At 37.9% G+C, this 26,496-nt stretch overlaps 1 pseudogene; it reads left to right on the top strand.

Annotated features, from left to right (window-relative positions):
* Positions 1 to 211: 211 nt before the first annotated feature.
* On the top strand, positions 212 to 9,162 carry LOC128566814 (52 kDa repressor of the inhibitor of the protein kinase-like; annotated as a pseudogene).
* Positions 9,163 to 26,496: the final 17,334 nt, after the last annotated feature.

Genomic DNA, 26,496 nt, shown 5'->3' with positions numbered 1-26,496 from the left:
ACATAGTGAGACTCTGTCTCAAAACAAACAAAGAAACAAACAAAAAAACCCACTAAGGACTCTATTCCCTGTAGTGAAGAGAGTGCTGATAGTCAATGGCAGTGTTTTTCAACCTTTTTTATAGAAGTTGAACCCGGCTTCCCTCCCTGGTGGGCAGACTGCCCTGAAGAGGTGGGGAGGGGAGGGCTGAGCCACCAGCCAGCAACCTACAATGCCAAACTTCTGCACTGCCCCCAACTGCATGCTGAAGAGCACACAGTTCCACCTGTCCTTCTTCAGGTTCCCTTGAGATCCAGTCAGATGTCAGAAGTAGGTGGAGAATTGTAGGAGAGCAGTATGCCAAAAGTGTATACCAAACACTTTGAGACCTCTATGATCTGTAGAACTAGCCCTTATAGGATAGTTCTTCGAGATAATGCAGTGCCAACAATATTTGATTTTACCAGTCATTTGAACAATCCATGTGGTAGAGAGAGAAAACAAAAGAATTGAGTGAAATGGGTACTTGTAGCTCAGTGGTTAGGGCACTGGCCACATGCTCTGGGCTGATGGGTTCGAACCGACCTCGGCTTGCTAAGAAAAAAAAAGAAAAAAAGGTCAGCAACTATGGTGGGCACCTGTAGTCCCAGCTACCAGGGAGGCTGAGGCAAGAGAATCACTTGAGCCCAAGAATTGGAGATTGCTGTGAGCTATGATCCTACGGCACTCCACCAAAGGGTGACAAAATGACACTCTGTCTCAAAAAAAAAAAAGAAAGAAAGAAAGAATTGAGTGAAGGACACTGAAACAGAAAAAAAATGATGCAACTTCTGAACAGGAACAAAAACAAAGAAACCAATAACAGCAACACTCAGAACCCCAGTGCAGAATAGGAGGGTGAAGAATAGGATGAGAACATTTTACCTCTAACCCTGGAAGAAAAGGAAAACAAAGAATACCTAAAAATTTCTATTTGTAACCTTTTTTTTTTTTAAATTAAATCATAGCTGTGTACATTAATGCAATTATGGTGTACAATGTGCTGGTTTCATATATAATTTGAAATATTTTCATCACACTTTTCAACATAGCCTTCATGGCATTTTCTTAGTTATTGTGTTAAGACATTTATATTCTACATTTAGTTTCACATGTACCCTTGTAAGATGCACCATAAGTGTGGTCTCACCAATTACCCTTCCTCCACCCATCCTCCCTCCTCCCCTCCCCTTCCCTTCCCCTCCTTTTCCCCTTTCCCCATATTCTTGGGCTATAACTGGGTTATAGCTCTCATGTGAAAGCTATAAATTAGTTTCATAGTAGGGTTGAGTACATTGAATACTTTTTCTTCCATCCTTGAGATACTTTGCTAAGAAGAATATGTTCCAGTTCCATCCATGTAAACATGAAAGAGGTAAAGTCTCCATCTTTCTTTAAGGCTGCATAATATTCCATGGTGTACATATACCACAATTTATTAATCCATTCGTGGGTCTATGGGCACTTTGGCTTCTTCCATGACTTAGCAATTATGAATTGGGCTGCAATAAACATTCTGGTACAAATATCTTTGTTACAATGTGATTTTTGGTCTGTATATATACCTAGTAGAGGAATTGTAGGATCGAATGGCAGGTCTATTTTTAGATCTCTAAGAGTTCTCCAAACATCTTTCCAAAAGGAATGTATTAGTGTGCATTCCCACCAGCAGTGTAGAAGTGTTCCTTTTTCTCCACATCCATGCCAACATCTCTGGTTTTGGGATTTTGTGATGTGGGCTAATCTTACTGGAGTTAGATAACTCAAAGTAGTTTTGATTTGCATTTCTCTGATGATTAAGGATGATGAGCATTTCGTCATGTGTCTGTAGGTTGTGCGCCTGTCTTCTTCAGAGAAGTTTCTCTTTAAGTCCCTTGCACACCCTGAGATGGGATCACTTGTTCTTTTCTTGCTAATACTTTTGAGTTCTCTGTGCATTCTGGTTATTAAACCTTTGTCGGAGACATAACCTGCAAATATCTTCTCCCATTCTGACGGCTGTATGCTTGCTTTACTTATGGTGTTCTTGGCTGTGCAGAAGCTTTTTAGTTTGATCAGGTCCCAGTAGTGTATTTTTGATGCTGCTTCAATTGCCCTGGGGGGGTCCTCCTCATAAAATATTTGCCCAGGCCAATTTCAAGAGTTTTCCCTGCACTAGTATTTGGCAATACTCTTCTAGTATTTTTATAGTTTCATGTCTTAAGTTTAAATCTTTAATCCAGTGAGAGTCTATCTTAGTTAACGGTGAAAGGTGTGGGTCCAGTTTCAGTCTTCTACAGGTCGCCAACCAGTTCACCCAGCACCATTTGTTAAATAGGGAATCTTTTCCCCACTGAATGTTTTTAATTGGCTTGTCAAAGATCAAATAATGGTAAGTAGCTGGGTTCATCTCTCAGTTATCTATTCTGTTCCATACATCTACCTCTCTCTTTTCGTGCCAGTACCATGCTGTTTTGATCACTATCGATTTATAGTATAGTCTGAGATCTGGTAGCGTGATTCCTCCTGCTTTGTTTTTATTTCTGAGTAATGTCTTGGCTATTCGAGGTTTTTTCTGATTCCATATAAAATGAAGTATTATTTTTTCAAGATCTTTAAAGTATAACAGTGGAGCTTTAATAGGGATTGCATTGAAATTGTATATTACTTTGGGTAGTATGGACATTTTAACAATGTTGATTCTTCCCAGCCATGAGCATGGTATGTTTTTCCATTTGTTAACATCTTCAGCCATTTCTTTTCTTAGAGTTTTATAGTTCTCTTTATAGAGATCTTTCACGTCCTTTATTAGGTTAACTCCCAAATATTTCATCTTCTTTGTCACTACTGTGAACAGAATAGAGTCCTTGACTGTTTTTTTCAGCTTGACTATTGTTGGTATATATAAAGGCTACCGATTTATGAGTGTTGATTTTGTAACCTGAGACACTGCTGTATTTTTTGATCACTTCTAAGAGTTTCATAGTAGAATCCCTGGTGTTTTCCAGTTATATAATCATGTCATCTGCAAAGAGCTAAAGTTTGATCTCTTCTGACCCTATATGGATACCCTTGTTCGCCTTTTCTTCCCTAATTGCGATGGCTAAAACTTCTATTACAATGTTACAGAGCAGTGGAGACAATGGGCAACCTTGCCTGGTTCCTGATCTGAGTGGAAAAGATTTCAATTTAACTGCATTCAATACGATATTGGCTGTGGGTTTGCTGTAGATGGCCTCTATCAGTTTAAGAAATGTCCCTTCTGTACCAATATTCTTAAGTGTTCTGATCAGGATAGGATGCTGGATATTATCAAGAGATTTTTCTGCATCAATTGAGAGAATCATATAGTCTCTGTTTTTTAATTTGTTTATGAACTGAATTGTATTTATAGATTTACATATATTGAGCCAGCCTTGAGACCCTGGGATAAAACCCAGTTGGTCATGGTGTATAATTTGTTTGATGTGTTGCTGGATTCTGTTTGTTAGGATCTTGTTGAATATTTTTGCATCAATATTCATTAGTGATATTGGTCTATAATTTTCTTTTCTTGTTGGGTCTTTTCCTGGTTTGGGGATCAAAGTGAGGTTTGCTTCATAGAATGTGTTGGGTAGTATTCCTTCTTTTTCTATATTTTGGAACAGGTTGAGTAATATAGGTACTAGTTCCTCTTTAAAGGTTTGGTAGAATTCAGAAGCCATCTGGTCCTGGGCTTTTCTTTTTAGGGAGATTTTGTATAGTTGATGCTATTTCAGAACTTGATATTGGCCTGTTCAACATTTCCACATGATTCTGGTTAAGTCTTAGAAGGTGATGTTCTTCCAAGTATTGGTCAATTTTCTTCAGATTTTCATATTTCTGAGATAAAGTTTCTTGTAATATTCATTAAGGATATTTTAATTTCTAAGGTGTCTGTTTTTATTTCATCTTTACCACTTCAGATTGATAAAATTAGAGATTTTACTTTTTATTCCTGGTTAGATTAGCCAAAGGTTTATCTATTTCATTGACCTCTTCAAAAAACCAACTTTTTAATTTATTGATATGTTGTATAATTCTTTTGTTTTCTTTTTTTTAAAATTCTTTTGTTTTTAATTTCATTTAATTCTGCTGTACTTTTGGTTATTTCATTTCTTCTGTTTGGTTTGGGATTAGAATGTTCTTCCTTTTCCAGTTGCTTGAGATGTCCCTGTACGTTGTTAACTTCCTCTCTTTCTGTTCTCTTGAGGAAGGCTTACAGTACTATAAATTGCCCTCTGAGGACTGCCTTTGTGGTATGCTAGAGGTTCTGGTAATTCGTGTCTTCATTATCGTCTTTTTCCAAAAATTTGGTAATTTCCTTCTAAATTTTGTCTATGACCCAGCTATCATTCAGCATAAGGTTATTTAGCTTCCATGTTTTTCTATGAGTATGCAGATTTGCTGTTATTACTGAGTTCAACTTTTATTCCATGATGGTCTGAGAAAATGCAAGGAAGAATTTATATTCTTTTAAATTTGCTGAGGTTAGACTTGTGACCTAAGATGTGATTGATTTTGGAGTATGTTCCATGGGCGATGAGAAGAATGTGTATTCAGTTTTGTTAGGATGAAATTGTTCTGTAGATGTCTGTTAAATACAAATGTTGAATTGTTATGTTTAAATCTAAAGTTTCTTTGTTTAGTTTCTTTTCTTTTTTTTTTTTTTATTGTTGGGGATTCATTGGGGGTACAATAAGCCAGGTTACACTGATTGCAATTGTTAGGTAAAGTCCCTCTTGCAATCATGTCTTGCCCCCATTGGAGGATCTATCCAACACTGCCAAAGGAGTGTTAAAATCTCCAACTATTATGGTGCTGGAGGAAATCAAGTTGCTCATGTCTGTTAGAGTCTCTCTTATAAATTGAGGCACATTCTGGTTGGATGCATAAATATTAATAATTGAAATCTCATCATATTGAGTATTACTCTTAACAAATATGAAGTGAGCATTCTTATCCTTCCTTACTTTTGTTGGTTTAAAGCCTATTGTATCTGTGAATAAAATTGCAACACCTGCTTTTTTCTGCTTTTCATTTGCCTGGAATATAGATGACCATCCTTTCACCCTGAGTTTATATTTATCTTTTAAGGTAAGATGAGATTCTTGTATGCAGCAGATATCTGGCCTGAGTTTTTAAATCCAGTCAGCCAACCTGTGCCTCTTTAGAGGACAATTTAAGCCATTTACATTAATTGAGGATAATTAGAATTTTGGGTATCGCGTTTTTTGAAAGTCCAGTGGACATTTTTAATCCTTTCACCACTGTGGAAGTTGGAATTTGATCAAAAGTTTCTGAGTGAGTTTACTTTTATGATGGAGGATTGCACTGGTCATTATGGAGGATAGGTTTGAGAAAATCCTGGAGAGCTAGTTTAGTTATGGCAAATTTCTTCAACATGCGAATGTCATTAAAGTATTTAATTTCTCCATCATAAATGAACTCAGTTTAGCTGGATACAGGATCCTGATCGAAAGTTATTTTGTTTTAGGAGATTAAAAGTTGATGACCACCCTGTTCTAGCTTGAAAGTTTCAGCAGAGAGATCTACAGTCATTCTAATATTCTTCCCCTTGTAGGTTATAGTTTTCTTACGTCTGCTTTCAGAATTTTCTCCTTAATGTTAATTTTAGTGAAGTTCATTATAATGTGCCTGGGGTACGTCTTATTCGGGTTGAGTTGTGCTGGGGTTCTGAAACTGTCTGCTATCTGAATTTCAGAATCTCTTGGCATGTCGAAAGTTCTCTTTCATTATCTCATGAAGAAGAGCCTCTGTGCTTTGCAAAGCAACTTCGTCACCTTCAAGGTGAATGTTTGTTTTCTTTTAATTATCCCAGAGTTCTCTGAGAGAATGATCCATTTTTGTTCTCCATTTCTCTTCCTCTTTGAGTGTTTGGGAGCATTCAAAAGCTTTGTCTTCAATGTCAGAAATCCTTTCTTCTGCCTGTTCCATCCTATAACTGAGGGATTCTACTGTATTTCTCATATCTTTTGGGGTTGCAAATTCTTGTCTCAATGTGTCAAAACCTTTGGTGATTTTGTCTTTAAATTCGTTGAATTCTTGAGAGAACTTCTGAAATGCTCCTTGAATTTCTAATTCCAACTTTACCTCTATTCTAGTAATCTTATTTGCAATCCAAATTCTGAATTCGATTTCTGACATCTCAGCCATCTGTTTATGAACGGGATCTTCAGTTGTGTCTGCCATATTGTTCCTAGGGGTGGTTGATCTACTCTGGTTATTCATGTTACTGGAGTTTTTCCCACTGATTCTGCCCCATCATTACTTTACACCATTTGGCTAGATGAGCAGATAAGGAGAACTTGGGTTGGGGCCTCCAGGAGTAGTGATTAACCAGCCCTTTGCCCCAAATCTGGGACTGGTGTCTATACCTTTTCCTCTAGAGCTTTGCCAAAGACCCATAGTGCTATGGCCTGAGAAACTGGGGACCTACTTGGTGTGGCAGGGTTAAGTAGCTCTGTCTTGTTTTCAGCTGGTCTCTGTCCTACCCTAGTGAATCAGTTACTCTGGGTTGAAGTCTCAGCTGTGGAGAAATACCAGCAATTAAGTCACCCTTTCCCCCACAGGCAACAACTGGAAAAGGAAAATCAAACCTTCCCACAACCACACACCCAGGGTACCACTTTGGATAGTCCTCGGGTTATTGGCCCAGTTCAAGAGGTCCAAATCAAATGTCCCTGTCAGCACTGGTCTCAGGTGGGAGAGTTCAAAAGGTCCCCGGCAACTAGATAGCAGGGGTCTGCTGGCAGCTCAAGTATGACTTGCTCCAGTGCTCCGTGAGGTCAGGAGGACCCACCCAGCAAATAAATTAGTCTGGGAAGTTTGATGCCTCCTTCTCCACCGTGTACCTCTGTCACACCCAGTCACTGGTAACCCCACAGGGCTGTGACCCAATTCCCTCCAATGAGCAGATGCAGCAGGTTTGTGCCTACCTGAGTCACAGGGAGATCTATGTCTCCTCAGCCAGGCCACCACTCTCTGCCACTAGCTGGCAGGGGGAGGGGAGGCATGACAACCTTGGGTGCATAATGGAGGCTGGGGCAGTTCACTCAGTTCTAGCCCCGCCCCTGATTGATGTTGTTGACAGAACAGAACAACTTTGCCAAATTTGTTTCCATCCTGACTATATTACCCTGCGGATCAGACACGGTTTGAGTTCACAGAAACTGCGACTCAGCCCCAGTCTGTGCCACTGCCCAGCCTCAGCTGCAGTCTGTGTTGGGGCAGACACGGTTAGAGCTCACACTCAGCTGTCAGTTCCAGCCTCTGCCTGCCTGCCTTTGTCTCAGCTATGATCCCGAGGGCCAGGTGCATCTTAGGCTCAGTAAAGCAGTCCTCTGGGTCAGCTTCAACCTGGGAATCTGCCATCTCTGCGCTTGGCCCAGGCTGGTACCACCTCAGGCATACCCTTTACTCATGGGGCCTGGGTTTCCATCCTAGATCTGTTCTACCAGTGGCTGCCACCAGAGAAGATGTCCAGCTTCCTCTGGTTCCCCAGAGAGACAGGGAGTATCCTTCCAAAATATCCCCAGGGGTGTGAGCCCCATTGCTCCCACCACCGTGGCTGTTGCTATGTGCCTCGGAGCACTGCCTCTCCTGCATGGTTCTCTCTCCATTGACTGTCTTCTTCTTACTCCTGTGACACAGAATCAGCACAGACCAGCAACAGACCATGCTCTGTCCACACCTCTTGAGAAAATGCCCAAGAATCTGGACTCAATGGGGGACAGGCTTCCATACCTCAGGGTGAGAGTGGAGTGCTGGGAGTTCAGAATTACAGGTAGAGAATATATACAGTTTTATGCCTGGCAGAAGAGTGCCATGGCACCCTAGGGAGGGATGGAGGTCCATTTTTTAGAGGGTCTCTCCTGTGGGATAAAATGGGAGGATGTTTGAACTCTGCTCGCTTGTTTATCTGAAATATACTGTGAGCCATTCTCATGGGGGAGGGTACTCCCATCTACTTGGCAATGGATTTTGTATCTTTTTTTTGTATCCTTGGGGTGGCAGCTCGCCTAAGCAGGGTTGATGTGCATTCTTCAACCATCCCTCTTGGCTCAGCTCCAAACCATTGGTTTACTTGCTAAACTTCTGTCCTTTAACTCTCCTTCTGGATGGGAGCCTCTGTGGAAAGCTAGCTCCACTCAGCCATCTTGCTTCCACCCCCTATTTGTAATCTTGATGCTTATGGAAAAACAGAACATACCTCTAGGTGGAGATGAGGCTGATGAACTCCTAGGAGGTCTCTTTACATCCTGATAACTTTCAAGCACTGCTGGAAGGCTGGATTAACTCTGGTGAAGTGGTCCTGAGAAGGCACTTTGAAACAACAGCAGTACACATGGCTTTGTTAAAAAACACAGCAGAAACAGATGCTAGAAATCTGTGAGAGCTGTATTCGGGAAGAAATTCTCAGGGAAGTGAGAGACTCATACTTCTTTCCCCTTATTACAGATGATGTAGTGGACATAGCAACAGAAAAGTACCATCGTTGTCTATGATGGTGAGGTTCATGGATGAATCTTATAGCCTGAGAAAGGAATTAGTGGGCTTCCTACCTTATGAAGCCAATGCAGAAAATTTTGTCTGTGAAATTTCATACTACTGAGAAGTGGGGGCTAAATATGGAGTATTGTCATGGCCAGGCTTACATTTTCTGTCCAGTAGCTTGTCTTCCAAAATGAAAGTTGTTGCTTCTAGATGTCTGGATAAATATCCCCAAGCTATTTACACACTTTGCTCTTCCTGTGCCTTAAATATATGGTTGGCAAAATTAGTGCCTGTTATGGGAGTATCTGTTGCATTGGAATAATTGAAGAAGTTTTTTCTTTTTTCCATTGATCACCACAACTGCTTTTAGAACTTGACAATGTAATTTCTGATCTTTTTTTAGAATAGTGAAGAAAGGACTAAGGAACTGAAGGAAATTTGCCATTCTCAGTGGACAGGAAGGCATGATGCTTTTGAAATTTTAGTGGACCTCCTGAAAGCCCTTGTTTTATGTTTAGATGGTATAGTGATGCAACTATTACATGGAATAATTGTATAGCTGGCCAAGCATTTGTCCTCTGTAGTGCAGTAACAGATTTTGATTTCATTTGTACTATTGTTGTTCTTTAAAATGTCTTTTTTTTCACAAGGGCCTTTGGGAAGAATCTCCAGGGGCAAACCTCCCGTGTCTTCTTTACAGCCAAGCTTGACTGCAGTACAGCATTCTACTCATTGAAGTGATGGAAAATATTGACATTTATCATGAATTTTGGATTGAGGAAGCCACAAATTTGGCAACTAAACTTGATGTTCAGATGAAGGTCCCTGAGAAATTCTTCAGAGCAAGGTAACTTGGAATCTGAACTAACTTCTGAGAGTTACTATAAAGAAACCCTAAGTGTTTCAACAGTGGAACACATTATTTAGGAACTTAAAGATACATTCTCAGAGCAAGACCTCAAAGCTTTTAAATGCTTATCTCTGGTACCCTCAGTCATAGGTCAACTTAAACTCAATACACAGAGGAACACCATGATAAAATGTACAGAAGTACTGACATACTCTAAGCCAATCTTCATTGTTGGAGAATCAAATGGGAACACAGAAGAAAAGATATTGAGCTTCCGTCCATCATTTATCAAGTCCTTCACCTGCCTAATATCAAGTTATTTCTAATGTGTATGCATTACTGAAGGTCCTGTGTATTCTTCCGGTGATGATGGTTGAGAATGAGCATTATGAAAATGGATGAAAGCGTCTCAAAGCATACTTGAGGAACACTTTGACAGACCAAAGGTCAAGTAACTTGGCTTTGCTTAACATAAATTTTATATCTGGATTTAATGGTGGACACATATATCAAACTCGATACAACTAAGAGCTTTCTGCAGATAATTCAGAAACCATTGAAAATACCTAAGAGACTTTAAATATTTATAAAGTCTTTCTCTTGTATTTGATATTTGAAAGAAGAACTGTAGGTATATGTAGGCCACTTAATCACTGAATAACTTTGCCTATAGGCTTCCATTGAATACTTAAGCTATTGGTAATTTACCTATTTCACTCCCCTCCCTTCTGTTGAACTCTCATGCTTTGAAGACTGATCTGTTATTCCAGAATTCCAGAAGATAGCATTAAAAGTGCCATGTTTCACTTTTTTGTGATGTCTGCTACTGGCACTGTTAAATTGTTTTAGTTAAGTCATTTTAGACATAACATTTACTATCATAGTGGACTCACGTCAGGTATTGAGTTGTCAATTCTTTGAAGAAATAAATTTTGAGGAAGTATGATAGGAAGGAATACATTCATAAAATGTTAAAATGAAGACAGTAATTGGCCTTTGACTAGTAGAAGTTTTAAATATGTTGTTAAAATCTGTAAACAGTTAAATTATCAGAGAAAAGCATGTGAGCTCATCAAATGAGGATTTCAGTGTACCTTTTGTCTTTATCAACTGAACTTAAGGGAACAAGTGACAGTTAAAGTTTGAATGGAAGAGCCTGCCACTGTTACTCATATCAGGTTGTTGCTGTTCACATTCCATAGTCAGCCTGTTTTCCATAAGATTTTCAGCAGGTACATGGAGAGTATTTCTGTTTCATGGTTGACAGAATCAGAGGCCATGGATACTGACAACTGACTCAACTGTTTTCTTCTGTCTTCTCCCATGACTTTATATACTGCCTCATCTTGATTTGTAAACAAAACCTGGAAAAGCTACCAAAATTAGTGTTTTGTGGTTTATCTAGAGATAATATGAAAAATATTGCTGTTAGTTTTGGTGAAGAAAATCTATTTTGTATACTTTATTTCAATCTAAATAAAATGTGAATTTTGGTTATAGAAAACAAAAAAGGAAGTTGAACCTATAGTTAAACTTACATATCACACTTAAATTATATTGATAGGCTTGGTGCCTGTGGCTCAAGCGGCTAAGATGCCAGCCACATACACCTGAGCTTGTGGGTTCGAATCCAGCCCGGGTCTGCCAAATAACAATGATGGCTGCAACCAAAAAATATCTGGGTGTTGTGGCACGCACCTATAGTCCCAGCTACTTGGGAGGTGGAGGCAGGAGAACCGCTTGAGCCCAGGAGTTGGAGGTTGCTGTGAGCTGTGATGCCACAGCACTCTACCCAGAGCTTGAGGGTCTGTCTCAAAAAATAAAATAAATAAATTATATTTTAAAAAAGAGTAAAAAAAATACTTTTTTTTTAATTTCTTTTTTTTTATTGTTGGGGATTCAAAAAAATACTTTTTTGATTTATTTATTAACACAAAAAATGCATCACAGCCAAAAAATAAAACAAAACAATTATAATTTGTAATAAAAAGAAAATTTAAATTATTTTTTCATTTCAGGTTAATGTGAGGGTACGAATAACCAAATCACAATATTTGAATTTGTTAGGTAGAGTCCCTCTTATAGCTATGTCCAGCACCCAAAAGGTGTGCCATACACCCCTACATTATGCCCATTTAGTGGGAGCACCTCAACCCCCCCACCCTTCTCCTCGCTCCCTGATTCCCTCTCCTCCCAACATGAATCAAAATGAGTTTTTCCTCTTATGTGGGCATGAATTAGATCATCTATTGGCTTTATATTAGTATTGTGTACACTGGATATTTGCTTTTCCATGCTTGTGATACTTTACTGAGAAGAATGTGTTTCAACTCCATCCAAATTAATATAAAAGATAAAAGGTCTCCATTTTGTTTTATGACTGAATGGTATTCCATGGTATGCATATACCACACCTTGTTAATACATTTCTGAATTGATGGGCATTTAGGTTATTTCCACACCTTGATCATAAATTGAGCTGCCGTAAACAATCTAATGCATATGTCCTTATAATAAAATCTTTTTTTTCCTTCTGTGTAGATGTCTAGTAGTGGGACTGTAGAATCAAAAGGGAGGTCTAATTTGAGTTCTTTGAGGATTCTCCATACTTCTTTCCAAAGAGGCTATATTAGCTTGTAAAGTGTCCCTCTCTCTCCACATCCATGTCAGCATCTGCAACTTTGGGATTTTGTGATGTGGGCTAATCTTACTGGGGTTAGGTGATATCTCAGGGTGGTTTGATTTGCATTTCTCTGATAATTAGGGACAATGAGCATTTGTTCTTATGTTTGTTAGCCATTCATCTGTCTTCCTCAGAAAAGGTTTTGTTCATGCCTCTTGCCCAGTGATAGATGGGATTATTAGCTCTTTTTTTATTGATTAGTTTGAGTTCTCTATGGATCCTAGTTATCAAGCCTTTGTCATATTTATAATGTGCAAATATCTTTTCCCGTTCTGAAGGTTGTCAGTTTGCTTTGATTGTTGTGTCCTTAGCTGTGCAGAAGCTTTCAGTTTGATTAAATTCCATTTGTTAATTTTTGTTGTTGTTGCAGTTGTCATGGAAGTCTTCTTCATAAAATCTTTCCCCAGGCCAACATCTTTAAGAGTTTTCCCCCACACTTTTAAATAGAATTTTAATTGTTTCTTGCCTTACATTTAAATCTTTTATCCATCTTGAATCAATTTTTGTAAGTGGTGAAAGGTGTGGGTCATTTCAGTCTTTTACATGTGGTTATCCAGTTCTCACAGCACCATTTATTGAATAAGGATTCTTCTTCCCAGTGTATGCTTTTGTTTAGTTTGCCAAAGATCATATGGGTATAAGAGACTAGTTTCATCTCTTGGTTTTCTATTTGGTTCCAAATGTCTTTATTTTTGTGCCAATACCATGCTGCTTTGATCACTAATATAGCCTAACGTCTGGTAGGGTGATGTCTTGGCTTTGTTTTTATTACTAAGAATTGCCTTGACTATACAGGTTTTTTTATGGTTCCATACAAAATGAAGAATTATTTTTTACAAATCTTCAAAGTATAATGTTGATGTTTTAATGGAGATTGAATTGAATCTGTAAATTGCTTTGGGAAGTATAGACATTTTAACAATGTTGATTCTTCCCAGCCAGGAGCATGGTATATTCTTCCATTTGTTAATGTCTTCTGCTATTTCTTTTCTTAGGGTTTCATAATTCTCTTTGCAGAGGTCCTTCACCTCTTTTGTTAGATATATTCCTAGGTATTTCATTTTCTTTGAAGTACTGTAAAGGGAATTGTGTCTCTGGTTAGTTTCTCAACTTGGTTGTTATTGGCATATACAAAGGCTACTGATTTGTGGACATTGATTTTGTACCATGAGACATTACTGTATTTCTTGGTCATTTCCAGGAGTCCTGGGGTTGAGTCTCTGGGATTCTCTTAATACAAGATCATATCATCGGCAAAGAGTGAGAGTTTGACTTCCTCTGCCCCCATTTGGATGTCCTTAATATCTTTATCTTGCCTGATTGTATTGGCTAGAACTTCCAGCACTATGTTGAACGGTAGTGGTGACAAAAGACATCCTTGTCTGGTTCTAAGTGGAAAAGCTTTTAGTTGTACTCCATTCAGTATGATATTAGCTGTGGGTTTGTCATAGATGGCTTCTTCTTCTATCTCACTGCTTGAAATTGGTCTGTTCAAAAGATCTATTTCTTCTTGGTTAAGTCTAGGGAGAGGGTGTGATTCCAGGTATTGGTCCATTTCCTTCACATTGTCCAATTTGTAGGCATAGTATTTCTTGTAGTAGTCAGAGATAATCTTTTGTATCTCTGTGATATCTGTGGTTTTTTTCCATTTCTGATTCAGGTTATTAGAGATTTTAGTTTATGTTTTTAGTCAGTCTTGCCAACAATTTATCATTCTTATTTATTTATTGGATGAACAAACTTTTTATTTCATTAAATTTCTAAATGATTCTTTTGTTTTCAATTTCATGAATTTCTGATTTAACTTTGGTTATCTCTTTTCTTCTGGCAGGTTTGGGATTAGATTGTTCTTCCTTTTCCATTTCCGTAAGATAATTCATTAGTTTGTTGATTTGCGCTCTTTCAGTTTTTTGGATTAGGCATCTAATGTGATAAATTTTCCTCTTAGGACCAATTTTGCGGTATCCCATAGGTTTTGGTGGCTTGCATCTTCATGGTTGTTATGTTCAAGGAAGTTAATGATTTCCTCCTTTATCTCTTCCTTTACCCAACTGTCAGCATGAGGGTATTTAATTTTCATGCCTTTGTGTGTGGGTGAACATTTTTCTTGGAGTTGAGTTCCACCTTTATGTTTAATGGCCTGGTGACAGGAAAAATGGCAAAAGTAGCAAATACTTTATAGTACTTTCCAGTTTACAAAGAAATTTTACATACATGAAGTTATTGAGTCATAAGATTCGGTGAGATAGATCTTAATTGAACATCTTCTTTGTATCCAGCACTAGCTGAGAATGAAGAAATTGAAGTTCAGAGGTGAAGTGACTTTCCCATAATTACATAGAGTAGGGGTCTAAACCTAAGTTCTCTAACATCAAATGCTTTCTTCTCTATACTGGGATCTATATTTTTTTCTCATGTCTGCTTTTAAAAATACATATCATGCCCATTCTAATGCTAATTCTTTGACCACAAGATGGCATTCAAAGTTTAATCTTTGGAAAATTAAAAAAAAAAACAACCCAAAAAACAAAAAACACTAGCATTCTTCCTTAAAAATGCATTAAATTCAGAGTAGATAAAAAGTTCATGTGGGTCCTTTTGCTCATGTCGGAGTTTCTCTTATAAATTGAGGTGCATTCTGGTTGGGTGCATAAATGTTGATAATTGAAATCTCATCATGTTAAGTGTTGCCCTTAACAAATAAGAAGTGACCATCATTATCTTTCCTTACTTTTGTTGGTTTAAAGCCTATTGCATCTGTGAATAAAATTGCAACACCTGCTTTTTAAATGTAGACCTGCCATTTGATCCTGCAATTCCTCTTCTAGGTATATATCCAAAGGACCAAAAATCATTTGACAATAAAGATATTTGCTCCAGATTGTTCACTGCAGCTCAATTCATAATTGCCAAGTCATGGAAGAAGCCCAAGTGCCCATTGACCCATGAATGGATTAATAAATTGTGGTATATGTATACCATAGAATACTGTGCAGCATTAAAAAAAATGGAGACTTTACCTCTTTTATGTTTACATGGATGGAGCTGGAAATTGTTCTTCTTAGTAAAGTATCTCAGGAATGGAAAAAAAATATCCAAAGTACTCAGTACTACTGTGAAACCAATTTATAATCACTCACACTTGCCTATGAAAAATGAAACACAACTATAGCCTAGGATGAAGGAGGGAAGGGGAGGGAGAAAGGAAAGGAGAGGGATGGGTTGATAGCAGGAGGGTTAGTAGGGGGACCACACCTATGGAGCATATTGCAAGTACAAGTTGGATCTATCAGGTGTAGAACACAAATGTCTTAATGCTGTAATTTGGTAAATGAGGTGAAAGCTATGTTGATTAGTAGGATGTAATCACTCCAATTTGTACAAATAACACATCGAATCCCATAATGGCATAAATGTATTTATGATCTATGTACAAATGACTTAATAAAAAAAAGTTCATGTGCAATTTAAAATAGTTGCACACGAACCTTATGCCCACCCTGTATGTAATCTTACAAAAACAATATTTAAATTCAATAACCCTGAAAAGATAGCACAAACATTATTATATTAAATGAATATACTCAGCATGAGTGTTTTTCATATAGGTAGAGAAAAGGGAATCAAACATCAGTACACTAAAAGAAACATTACTTGTGTTTTTGTGAGTTATAAACAAAATCAGAATCTAAAGGAACTTAAAAATAAGCTATATTAACTCCCTAATTTAAAAGATAGGATAACTAAGTCCAAAGTATATTTTATAAATATAAGCAAGTTTTATATTGGTATTTGATGTTGCACAGTTGTTCTTTTTTTATATAGGAGGAGAAAAGAACTAATGTTGTTTCAAAATAGAATTGGATGCTGACCAAAGCAAACAAATGAACAAAAAAATCCACAACTTTTCTACAAAAGTAGACTTGATTTGTGTTTGTGATGGGGTAGTCAATACTTTTACACTTATCTGAATAATTTAAGCTGTTAGTAAGCACATATTATAAGTGGAAAAACAGAAAATACATTAATTTTCAAATAAAAATTTAACAATAACCTCAGAAAAACTGAGGTTAATGTTTTTATGCCTCAGTTTCTGTCATTGCCATACTGGAGCTCCCACTTTTACAGAATTTGTGCAGAGGAAGGTCTCTGGTGTAATAATAAAAAAAAAGGTCTCTGGTATAATAAAAAGAAAAAAAAGAAAAAAGAAAAGGAGACTAGGAATCTTGCTTGGAAGCTGTTGATTTGTTATTGGTGGGTTAAACTTGGAGGTGTGACTGTCAACTTCACAGGGTGGCCAGTGTAACATTATACCTCCTTGGTATAATAATAACAATATTTTTTTCTGAAGCTCAATAGGATATAAAACTCCACCAGAACTGATAACCTTTATTTAGATAACTTGCTGATTGCCAAAGCTTAGATCACTGGCATAGACTTATCACATAAGCAATGATCAGCTTCAGCATATGACACAAACTTTTATACGTGCATGAACAAGATCACTCAAAACAATAGTTTTTCTTGCTTTCTGATTTTATCTCTTTCACTATTTCTCTAGAGAAGATAAATACATACTATTGTTTAGAATATGAGTCATATTCCCATGTCTTAGTAGAAATAAAGGATTTGTATAAATCTTCAAAAGACAGTCAAGGCAATAGGAAGAGAAAAAAAAGACCTTGGAAATGAACACCAATCTAAATGATTAATTAACAAATATTTACAAGGTTATAATGACAATACATTTCTATTAATAATAACTAAATATGTTAACATTAAAGAAGTTGCATAAAATATTCATGAGTTGTTTACATTTCTAGTTTTCAATTACTGCTTATTACTACATCCTAGAACTCCCAAAATACCATAGAAATTTAATCTTTACATTAAAATGAAACTTAATAGTTTCATTAAAAATAAAACCTAAATTTTATTTTCTCTGAAATTAACTGCTTTCACAATTAATCCTAATCTTAAGTGGGGAAATGGGGTAAGTACACATTTTTCAACAAACGTTAATTGAGTGCCTGCTATTTGCCAAACACCATGCTAAGTCCAGAGAATTCAAAGCTACACTAATGTCCTGGCCCTAGTCACTTGATGAACAGATCGATTTCCACACCGCAGATGCTGAAAGAGATGGGAACAGAGTATTACGAAAGGCAGGGCAACTGGGAGTGCCTGAGCATGTCATGCACGGCTTCCTACAGAGATGTTTGAGCTGGGTCTTCATGCCATTCATAGGAAGCACTCTGCCAGGTTAAAAAAATGATGGAGATGGAGAAGGAAAAGAACAATGTAGGGTGGATGATGAGAAATTACTCAATGGGTACAATGTACATTATTCAAGTGATGGACACTCTAAGAGCTGCAACAGGACCACTATGCAATCTATGCATGTAACAAAATTGCACAATGTGCTCCTTCCATTTGTACAAAGAAAAAGAAGCATTAGCATGACAGGACTAAAATAAATGTGGTTGTGATAAGTGTTGTTTCTAACCTGAGAAAAGTTAAAAATTACATGTTTCTGACAAAGATTATTTTTATTCTCTGAAAAGTTGGGGGACATGGGCCTTCATCTCCTTCTCCTCTTCCTCATGAGTTAATATTTATTGAATATTCATGTGCCACAATATATTACTTTATATATGTGATTTCATTCTGGAGATCAAACGCAAAACAACTTTGCAAGGTAGGCAACATTATCTCCATTTAACAGATAGGGAAACAAGTTCAGAGTGGGTAAGAATTTCTTCAACATCTGCCTATCTTTAAAGCCTCTGCTCTTTGCCTGCTCTGCTTCCAAAGAAAGACTTTCCATCTGCAAGTTGAATGAAGGCTACAGTAGAAAAAGAATGAATAACAATGAACCTCATGAACGCTTACCATGTGCTAGATACTTTATTTTATTTTTTTTAACAGAACGGCACTGGCTACACTGTGCTGGTACTTTATTCTGCTGTGCTTATTTCAAGGTGCTTGATGAATGTGCTACCAGATGGCTGGAGGAACTAAAGATCCCGCATGTTGCATTTGTTTGAAGCATTTTTATATGTTATTTTATTAATCCTCACAACTTCCTTGGGAGGTAGGTTACACTTATTATTACCATTTTATAGATAAAATGAGACACAAAGGGGCGGCGCCTGTGGCTCAGTCGGTAAGGCGCCGGCCCCATATACTGAGGGTGGCGGGTTCAAACCCGCCCCGGCTGAACTGCAACCAAAAAATAGCTGGGCGTTGTGGCGGGTGCCTGTAGTCCCAGCTACTCAGGAGGCTGAGGCAAAAGAATCGCTTAAGCCCAGGAGTTGGAGGTTGCTGTGAGCTGTGTGATGCCACGGCACTCTACCGAGGGCCATAAAGTGAGACTCTGTCTGTACAAAAAAAAAAAAAAAAAAAAAAAATGAGACACAAAGAAACCAGCTAACTTGCTCAAGATCACAAAGCTGCACTTGGCAGAGCCAGAATTCAACTCCAGTCAGCCTGGCCCCAGGCTCTTGTGCTTAAGTCCTTCACATCCCACCTTTTACCTCTGACCAAATCCTAACTCTAGGCCACCAGGCCACCAGCACAGACCCTAGGGAGAAAGATATTTCAGGCAGAAGGCACAGAGTTCTGATATATCCTATAGAGCTTCCTATATAGAGCTTTATATCCTATAGAGCTTCAGAAAAGAATATTGTTATTATTATACCAAGGAGGTATAGGTATAATGTTACACTGGCAAAAAAAAAAAAAAAAAAAAAAAAAAAATTGTGTAGCTTAAGAATTGAGTATTTTTTTTTTTTTTTTGTGGTTTTTGGCCGGGGCTGGGTTTGAACCCACCACCTCTGGCATATGGGACTGGCGCCCTACTCCTTGAGCCACAGGTGCCGTCCAAGAATTGAGTATTGATTGATGAGGGAGTGGAAGAAACAGAAGGCATGTGGGACAGTATTAGGACAGCATTTCCTTAACACTATTCAGATAAAAGGTTCTCAACTTGCAGTTGTTTTTCTGAAATAGAAAATTTCAGTACAAGAAAAGCATTTGCAAATATTAAAAACAGACAGATGCTTAATGGTATGATATGGCATGCACATACAGACCAATTACTCACTTGCACAGATCTGTCACCAAACATTTTCTTTCTTTTTTTTTTAATTGCAGTTGGGCCAGGGCAGGGGTTGGAACCCACCACCCTGGGTATATGGGGCTGGTGCCCTTCTCACTGAGCCATAGGCGCCGCCCTGTCCCCAAAGATTTTCTATGTGAGTTTCTATGAATTGACCACTTTATCACACTTCATGTATTTTGATGAACTTAAGACTTTTGACACTTGATTGAAAAGAAGTTAAATTTCATCATTCTTTAGATTTTTACCATGTTCCTAAATATTTGCATACTCAAATATTTATACCAAAATAAAATGCAGATAAATGTAATATCTATGTACAATTTTATTTAAAAAGTGGGATTTTGGGGGACTAATTAACTCCAAAATTTGTAAGAAGCAAATATCATTTGGTCTAAATATATTGTCATTAACCATTAACCAGGCTGCTACATGTATCAATTCAGCTTTGATCTGCATTAATGTCTTCTGGGAATTACATTACACCACCACTGGTTCCTATGTTTGTGATTAATTATAAGTCTTGTGTCTTCATTTAAATTAACATAAACCTTATTGAAAACCTACTATGCTTAAGGTACTAGTAATTTTTACCTGAAATACTAGTAAGCCAGGACATATGCCCACATACATAGTACACTGTCTCCCTATTTCTTACTATTTTTCTGAGTTAACAGTCTTGAACTATTCAACCAGCTAGATGCTCTCCACCGGTCTTGCCCTTATCTTGGGCCGAGGAAGCATTCTCGGCCTCTTTGTAATAATAAGATGATTTACCTCTTTTTAGCTTACTGACATTTGGCACTGATAGAAAACAAAACATTTAAATTGAATAGTTCTCCTTTTTTTCTATTAATATGGCATAATTTTTACCACCAATGTTCCTATCTATTCTATATTTTTTGCTCTATTTCCCTATAAACATCCATATTCTCATAGGCTTTATTAGCACTCTTTATTGCCATTTGGATATATGCTCCTCCCTTCCACTAAAAATGCAAATCTGAGCTCCCCAAAGTTCTTGGTGGGGTCTCATTATTTTCTTTAAATGATTACAATAAGTAAGATAAATAGAATTTTTACTATAAATTGGGCACATGTGAAACATGTAGCAGTGGTTACCATTATAACACCCAATTTACAGATGAACAAACAGACATAAAAAAATGAGTAACGTCCTCTCATTGGGACTCTTCATTACTCTTAGCCAAAATTTAAAATTTAATCTCTCCAAAATGCTATTTCACTTTGAGGTTTCTATTTAAGGATAATTTATATCTTTCCTTAAATTTTTTGAAATTGCCTTTCGTACATTTTATATTGGAATACGTATGACAGTCTCTTTCTTACATATTATGAAACCTCAAATGGCATGGCCATCTCTCCCAAATAGTCCCATTAGTTTTATATCATTGACTCATTTTCTTCATTGCCTTCTCTATCATCTGAGTGATGAAAATGCCACGTACTTTGTGCAAACTTTCATTTTAACACTTCTTATACCTTATAATTTTTTTCACTTATCTCCTACCACCTCTTATAAACTCCTCACAAAGCTTGTCATGATACTTATCTTCTGTCTCCCTTGCATAACCAACTGTCAAATGCTCAGTGACATCAGTGATTGTAAGGAAATACTGACAGAATGAGGACAGGAGAGAGAGAGACAGAGAGAAGAGAAAGAATCAGTGGAGTTTTAGTGGAAGTTCCACAAGTCGAAATTCCTTCATCTCTATATATCTTGCTTTTGTGGCAGTTTGGTGATAGAAAAGTTGCCTCCATAATATAGTTGTTTTTCTGTTGTTCCTTCCGAGGGTTCCTGGGCATTGCTTCAACTCTGCTTTTTCCTTGACATACATTTCACCCAATGTCTGTGCAGGTTCACTTGAAATTTCTTTCCCACTTCTGAGATGGTTACATCAAAAGAAATATAACAGCGCCAACTTGTCTGGGCATGCTTTATTTTCACACACACTATCTCATGCTGACCACACAGTGACTTAAAGTAGGGTGGAATGTTTTTGTCAATCCATAGAAATGAAAAACAAGGTATGAAGAGTGATATGACTAACTTAAATTCACTTACCTGTATGGGGCAAAATGGTAAAGACCTGAGGAGTTTCTAACTTCTGACATCATGCTCTTTCCACCCTTTCCACTTTGGTTGTACATTGTAGTCACCTGGAGAGCCTGAAAAACTACTACTGCCTGAGTCTACTGCCAGAGATGCTGATGGAATTGGTCTGGGATAGCCCTCTATACCTGAATTTTTACAAGCTCCTCAGGTAGTTCTAATGAGCAGTCAAGACAGAGAACCATGGCATTAGAATGCTGCTATTTGTATTTAAATGCATTTTGGAGGGTGGTGCCTGTGGCTCACTGGGTAGGGCACCGGCCCCATATACTGAGGGTGGCAGGTTCAAACCCAGCCCCGGCTAAACTGCAACAAAAAAATAGCCGGGCATTGTGGTGGGCGCCTGTAGTCCCAGCTGCTCAGGAAGCTGAGGCAAGAGAATCACCTAATCCCAGGAGTTGGAGGTTGCTGTGAGCTGTGATGGCAGGGCACTCTACCGAGGGTGATAGGGTGAGACTCTGTCTCAAAAAAAAAAAAAAATGCATTTTGGAGACACCTGCCCTTATTGCTGGCTTGAAGACTCAAAGCATGAAAGTCTCCCAGGGTGAAATCAGGAATCCCCATGATTCTTCAGCCTTCTTGGTCTATCTTGATGGCAGCAAATAAACATCAGGAAGCCTATGCTCAAAGTCACAGAATAGTACACAGTCTCTGTGTGAATTCTTTTCCTCTAACACAAACATTTCCTTATGGGAACTACATTCTGTCATTAAGGTTCTTTTGCTCACAACCATATGTATTAGTCTGTTCACTGCCAAAGCTTTATTTGCTATTCTTTATTGATGGACAGAAAAATCTGGATCATCGGTACATTTTCCATATGATTCCACGATTATGAACTAAAACTTACAATTATCTGTAAGTATACTGCGTGTACTTCAGAGTTTGAATTTAAATCTCATACAGAGATAACAATTTGCTGTAAGGAGGCCGTATAGTATGAGAAAGAGTAACAAATGTGGTTCAAGTCTCTGGACCACAGCCTGCCTGGTTAACCATGGGCACATTATTTGAGGACTCACTATGTGCTATGCACTATTGTAAGTTCTTCAACCCTATGAAGTATTTGCTGTGATTATTCTTATTTTATAGATGTAGAAACTGGGGTACAGAGAGGTTAAGAAACTTATCCAAGGTCACACAGCTAGTAAATAACAGAACCAAGATTAAACTCTGACAAACCTGACCCCAGTTTTTCTAACTTCTGATTTACACTCTTATGAATATATGATATTCTCCTTAACATGTGTGACCTTAGGTAAATTTCTTAGCTCCTCCTGGTCTTAAAACAGGGTAACAGTAATAATAATGCCTATTTCATGGGATTAATATACCACTATCATGACATATATTGTATGTTCAATAAATATTGGCTGAGTAAATAAATAAATAAATAAATAAATATAATAGATCAGATTGGTTAAAAACAATAGTATATATGAGCATATTTCATAAACTGCATTATACAAAAATAAAGTTACTATTATCTTGGCACCAAAGATTATGTATACGTTTGTGGCACAAAGATATGGAAAAGAGTTAATACCCCAAATCAAAATATAACTACTCAGCACTATTCATAAAAAATCTCCTGGCTCAGCACCCATAGCACAGTGGTTAAGGCACCAGACACATGCACTGAGGTTGGCAGGTCGAACACAGCTGGAGCCAGCTAAACAACAATAACAACTGCAACAAAAAATAGCCGGGCGTTGTGGCAGGCACCTGTAGTCTCAGCTACTTGGGAGGCTGACACAAGAGAATCGCTTAAGCCCAAGAGTTGGAGGTTACTGTGAGCTGTGACGTCACAGCACTCTATAGAAGGCGACATAATAAGACTTTGTCTCAAAAAAAAAAAAATCTCCAGAAGTATGCACAGGAGTTTCCTAATCTTTCCAATAAGAATATAACTGTAGAAAATGAACTTATTAGAGTTTTCTCTTTCATTTCTGAGTAGCTGAGGAAGCATTCTATAATCTAAAAGCTTCATCTTTATTATTGCCCGGAAATTAGGCCATTACAAAAGATTGTGTTGGATCTCATAGAGCTGAACTATCAAAAGATAGAATAGCCAGTAGCACATTTTAATTTTTTTAGTTAAGTGCTGGTTATTATTCAAGAAAAATCTCTTGAAACATGCTAGTAACAATTCCCTAAGGAAGAAGGCACAGGGTGATGGAGAAATCTTGCATCAAGTGTTAGATTCACAGTCTTAGATTTCCTTCTGGGCTAGAGATAGCAATTACCACCTATTGCCTTTTTAAACATGGAAGAATAATGCATGGGGCTAGTGACAGATGTGGAAACAACAAAATTGGACATTTTGGAGTCAAACTCTTTTTTTTTTTTTTTGTAGAGACAGAGTCTCACTTTACAGCCCTCGGTAGAGTGCCGTGGCCTCACACAGCTCACAGCAACCTCCAACTCCTGGGCTTCAGCGATTCTCCTGCCTCAGCCTCCTGAGTAGCTGGGACTACAGGCGCCCGCCACAACGCCCGGCTATTTTTTGGTTGCAGTTTGGCCGGGGCTGGGTTTGAACCCGCCACCCTCGGTATATGGGGCCGGTGCCTTACCGAATGAGCCACAGGCGCCGCCCCTGGGTTCAAACTCTTTTGAGGAAGAAACTGTGTTTAGGGGTGCCTCAATATTTCTTCCATTTTTCTTTTTTCTTTTTTTTTTTTTTTATTAAATCATAGCTGTGTACATTAATGCGATCATGGGGCACCATACACTGATGTTATAGACCATTTGACATATTTTCATCACACTGGTTAACATAGCCTTCCTGCCATTTTCTTAGATATTGTGTTAAGACATTTATATTCTACATTTACTAAGTTTCACATGTACCCTTGTAAGGTGCACTGTAGGTGTAATCCCACCAATCACCCTCCCTCTTCCATTTTTCTTTCTTTCTTTCTTTCCTCTCTCCCTCCCTCCCGTCCTTCCTTCTTTCTTTCTTTCTTTTTTTTTTTTTTGAGAAAGAGTTTCTCTCTGTCACCCAGGCTAGAGTCAGTGGTATCAGCCTATCTCATAGCAACCTCAGACTCCTGGATTCAAGCCATCCTCCTGCTCTAGTCTCCTGAGTAGCTGGGACTACAGACACCCAGCTAATTAGTATTATAGGCGTTAGCAACCATGCCAGGCCCTGTTATTTATTTTTTTTCCTCTAGCAGTTTGGAGTTTCCAAGTGCCCTACATATTTACATGTCATTCTATAATGCACCATCTTTTAACAATTTGTTTTTTGGTTGAAGAAGTTCGACTGAATTGTTCATTTCCTAGAATGTACCAATTATTGTGTCTCAGAAAAAGTGTTTGTGTGATTAGGGTTTTTGACTCTGGGACTGATCTGAGCTGCTCAGTGCCTCATACATGCTAGGCACATGTAGTAGATGTGTTTGCTGAATTGACTAAGCAGCACCCAACCACAAATCTTTAAAATGAAGTAAACATTCATGTACCCTGGTATCAAAAATAACAAAATTCTTTGTACTGAATTGCTAAAAATTGAATGTCTTAAAGCATGTTGAATCATTTTTATCCACTAACCTATGAGGGAGTGAGGATGGTAATATATAATCACAAAATAATAACTGACCTCCTGAAAAAACATGTGATTTCTTTTATTTTTTTATTTTTATTTTTTTAAAACATGTGATTTCTTAAAAGTTATTAATCTAATTAACTTATTTTTTGTACTTGCAAAAACTTAGCCCTATTTTTTGTCTTAATTTATACCTTAAAACTAGATAGTGTTTTTGGTGCTGGTTAGGAATCTATCACACTGATGAGATGAAATATAATAAAACTGCAAACTAAGGCAGTGGTCATGGTGGGAGGAAGATGGAAGCATTCATGTTTCATGAGATAAAATCAATAATGTTTTATGAGAGAGATAAGTCTAGGAAACTTCTAAGACTCTGGTTTTCTGTGCAACAATGTAAAAATGGTGATCTATCACTAACCACAAGAGAGGAGTAAAGGAGGAAGGGTAGCTTTGGGGGTAAGATAGTAAATTCACTTAGGGATACCCTAAATATGAGATGTCTGTAATACACATAGGTCAGATGTTCAATGCCCAGTTGAAAATATGCCTGTAGAATTCAGAAAAGAGGTCTGGCTAGAGAATCACTGGCATGTAGGCCAATGAAAACCATGGCAGTGGATGAGGTCTGGCAGAGAGAGAGCAAACAGAGGGGACTGAAAGAAGAATTTATTGTAGGGCCAGGTATGGTGAATCACACATGTAATCCTAACACTCTGGGAGGCCTAGGAAAGAAGAGCACTTGAGCTCAGGAGTTTGAAACCAGCCTGAGGAACATAGCAAGACCTCATCTCTACCAAAAATAGAAAAATTAGCTGGGCATGATAGTGTGCACCTGTAGTCCCAGCTACTCAGAAGGCTGAGGCACGAGGATCACTTGAGCCCAGGAGTTTGAGGTTGCTATAAGCTATGATGCCACTGCACTGTACTCAGGGCAATAGAGTTAGATCTTATCTCAAAAAAAAAAAATATTTCCAAAAGAACAGGCAGAGGCATGCTTAGGAAGGGAGAAGGAAGACCATGGATGTGTGGTGTCACGTAAATCAAGAACAGCACAGCTGATGAGAGCTCAAGTAAGAAAAGGACTAAAACAATCACAGAATCAGAATTAAGAAGTCACTGATGGCTAACTTCACAATGCACCATTTTAGCAGGATAGCTGAAGCAAAGTCGTATTTTTCTTTTCTTTTCTTTTTTAGAGACAGAGTCTCACTTTATCGCCCTTGGTAGAGTGCTGTAGTGTCATAGCTCACAGCAACCTCCAACTCCTAGGCTTAGGCGATTCTCCTGCCTCAGCCTCCTGAGTAACTGGGACTACAGGAGCCCACCACAACACCCAGCTATATTTTTTTGTTGCAGTTTGGCCGGGGCCGGGTTTGAACCTGCCACCCTCGGTATATGGGGCCAGGGCCCTACTCACTGAGCCATGGGCTCCACTCACAAAGTCATATTTCAGTAGATGTGTGCAGACTGATTAACCTACTTTGATCCAAATAATGAAATAGTACTCCAAAGATCCAATTAAGTGGAATTGTATTGTTATTTAGCTCTCTTGTTCTGTCTTTTTAGTTCCTAATGCATGATGATAATAGATGATTTTTTGTTTTAGACTGATATATTTGAACTGCTC

The sequence above is a fragment of the Nycticebus coucang genome, chromosome 15 (genome assembly GCF_027406575.1).
Source record: "Nycticebus coucang isolate mNycCou1 chromosome 15, mNycCou1.pri, whole genome shotgun sequence".
NCBI lineage: Eukaryota > Metazoa > Chordata > Mammalia > Primates > Lorisidae > Nycticebus > Nycticebus coucang.
The sequence above is the reverse complement of the archived record's forward strand: the minus strand, read 5'-3'. Positions and strand labels throughout refer to the sequence as shown.